Here is a 2,940-nt window from a genome sequence, read left to right as displayed (position 1 = left end):
GAGCTGCAAGGGGGGTGGGGGAAGGGGAGGAAAGCAAGGGAATAGGAGACAAGGAGCGCAGGGGTTGGACACTATCACCAAGAGGTGGGGACGGGGCTTGTGCGCTGCTGGGGGTTTATGTAGCAGTACCCTGTGTGTTAAGGGTCACACGGGTGTGGGTTGCAGGGGGGTCCCACAGTGTCTGGTAGTCTTCGTTCCTCTGGGGTCTTACAGTCTTCGCTCCTCTGGAGTTCTGCCGTAGGTGACTGGCTGTTTTTCTTCCCGGGTCTCTTCCGGGTCCCTCTCGCGGCGTTCCCTCGTCTGGCGGCAGCGTTCCCCGGTCTAGCAGGCGGAGGCGTTCCCCCGGTCTGGCAGGCGGCGTCGTGCATTCCCCCGGGCGGGCAGCGGCGTGCGTCCTCCCCCGGCGGGCGGCGTGAATTATGTCTTCTAAGCTCTCCGAGGCCACACTTATTCATCTCATAGCATGAGATTTGAACAAGTATGTAACACGTTCAAATGGTAGTTGGGAATATTGTCCAAAGGCCAAGGAACCAGTGTCACAAGGCAGGAATTTTTCTGAGAAAAATGAGCTTAGGAAACCAAAGTGTTGGCCTCTTTTCTCTCTGATATCTCATTTTTCTCTGGGATTAATTTAGGCCAGTACCCCAGTACTCAGGTGTTGCTTAGGACAGACTTCACCACTGACACAGACATCACCAAGAAGCGTGCCAAATATCTAACCTGAACAGTGCAAGTGACCCTCACACTGACTTTACCCAGAGAGGGTACAACTCAGGGCCTCAGCCTCCCTTTCTTGTCCACAGTTACTGCCAAGAAAACTAAAAAAGACAAGACCTAACTTTAAGTCTAAATAAATCCGTTGTGGTAAGTTTTTCAGATAGTAAAATGCTAAAGGGCTTTATTTAATTTTTGAAAGTGTTTGGGTTTTTAAAAAATAATAGATTAATTTCATATTTAGAGAAAGCCGTCATAGCTAACATAGAGAATTCCTGGATTTTTTTTAGTCCATTTTCCAAAATATTTTCTTCCTGGCATAATGAACATACATTTGTCAGGATTGAAAAATATTTAAATCAGCCCCGTACTCTGAACTAATTTCAAGAGCCAAAAAGGACATCATGATTGGAGGGTGGATGGACAGTGCAGGAGAGGAAGACCCTGGATAAGATGGATAGATGGATACAGTAACTGGAGAAATAGGAGTTGATGTGAGGCATTAGTTATCCTTGTTTAGGTTAGGGCAGGGTCAGAGCTGCTTGCAAAGGGTCAGTATGGTTTGAAAGTGACTCAGCAGCAGCACGCAACAACGACGACAACAACAACAAACACAATCACATTTCACCAGTTTTCTACAAATATCCCATTTCATTCAAGGGTCCAATATGAGATATACTACATTAGTCTATTGATTTTTTTTGGGGTGGTGCCCTTTTTATTGGTGGGAGATGGGGGTTCTGGCAACAGGCTTCCAGGGTCTGGCCGAGAAGTGGTGGGTGCTGGTGGGATGGACGCACGGATGTGGTAGGGGTCAGGCCAGACTCATGCGCTGGGAGCGTACTGAAGGACCAGCCAGTCAAAGTTATTCTCCTTGGCCTGGTACTCCTTTATGAATGGATGTGACCTGTCGGAATCCTTCAGCTGTGACAGGTAGCGGTTGGTCACCTCAGGGGGCTTGCCCAGGTGCTGTGACAGGACAATGAGGTTGACCAGTGTCTCTGGGTGGCCACAATCCTTGTCGAGTGCCTCCTGCAGCGCGCCCTCAGCGTCTTCCCAGTGGCCCTGAGCCATGGGGCAGGCGGCTTGGCAGGCTGTTGAGCAGCAGCAGGGTGGACGAGCACTTGTCAGCCAGCTCCTGGAAGGCATAGTATGCATCCTGCAGATTGTCACCACCCACAGCCAGATTGACCCAGGCAGTGGCCAGCTGGGTGAGGGTGGCATCCTCGTCCTGGTCCTGCATCTTCTTCAGCTCCTTCCGGGCAAGGTCCAGGTGGTCCAGCTTCAGCAAGATCTGCACTACCATGGTCGAGCACTCGAGGCTGTCACCCTGGTGCAGGGCCCTCAGCGCGGTGTCTGGGTTCCCGTTGTGCAGGTAGATGGAGGTGGCCATCAACAGGAAGGTGGTGTTGGTCACGTCCACGTTGCGACTCATCTCCCGGTCCAGGTGTGCCACCACAGCGTCCCTCTGGCTCTCGCTGGCAAGGTACTCAGCAAGCATGCACACAGCCTGCAGCTCCAGGATGGAGGAGGGCTTGATTTCATCCAGCACCACGCCATACTTCCTCTGTGCGAGGTATGCTCGGTACAGGAAGATATCTCGCTCCACGTCCCCCTCTGGACTCGAAGGCTTCACTCGCTGAGCCTCGTTGATGCACTGCTGGTAATTGCCAATGTAGACAGCTCGTCCACCTCTCCAGAGCCGCCGGTGGCCAGGCCGGGGGCTGGGGGAGTCATGATACTGTCGTCTCTACCACTTTTTTTCAAGGGGGCAGGCTCTAGTCTATTGATTTTTAATGTCCCTGTTCACCTGAAATGTTCCGGGTTTGCTAAAACCATCAGGCATTTGAGCTCTGAATTTGCACCTTCCAGTCTAGGATGTTGTACCACTGAGCAAAATGGCAGCAATACAAATCTACCAGTTGCTTCTTATAAGAAAGATAAGCAGTCTTCTGCTCTAGAGAGTTATGGCATTGGGAACCCAATGGAGAGTTGCTGAGCAAGAAGTTAATTTGATAGAAACTTGCTACAAGTGATTTGTTTTGGTTTTTTCCCCCTAGTATAATCCATTCCAAGCATTTCTATTATGTTGTTGTTGTTATGTGCCGTCGAGTCGTTTGTGACTCATAGAGACCCTGTATACAACAGCCCTAAACCCTGCTCTATCCTGTGCCAATCGCATTGCCTCTGACACACCCATCCCGATTACCCCAGTCACTGAATCAA

At 50.7% G+C, this 2,940-nt stretch overlaps 1 pseudogene; it reads right to left on the bottom strand.

Annotated features, from left to right (window-relative positions):
- Positions 1 to 1,539: 1,539 nt before the first annotated feature.
- LOC102846918 lies at positions 1,540 to 2,451 on the bottom strand (annotated as a pseudogene).
- Positions 2,452 to 2,940: the final 489 nt, after the last annotated feature.

Source organism: Elephantulus edwardii, unplaced genomic scaffold (assembly GCF_000299155.1).
Source record: "Elephantulus edwardii isolate Elephantulus edwardi_28Jun2011 unplaced genomic scaffold, EleEdw1.0 scaffold00432, whole genome shotgun sequence".
NCBI lineage: Eukaryota > Metazoa > Chordata > Mammalia > Macroscelidea > Macroscelididae > Elephantulus > Elephantulus edwardii.
Note: the sequence above shows the minus strand (reverse complement) of the source record. Positions and strands in the feature narration are given on the sequence as shown.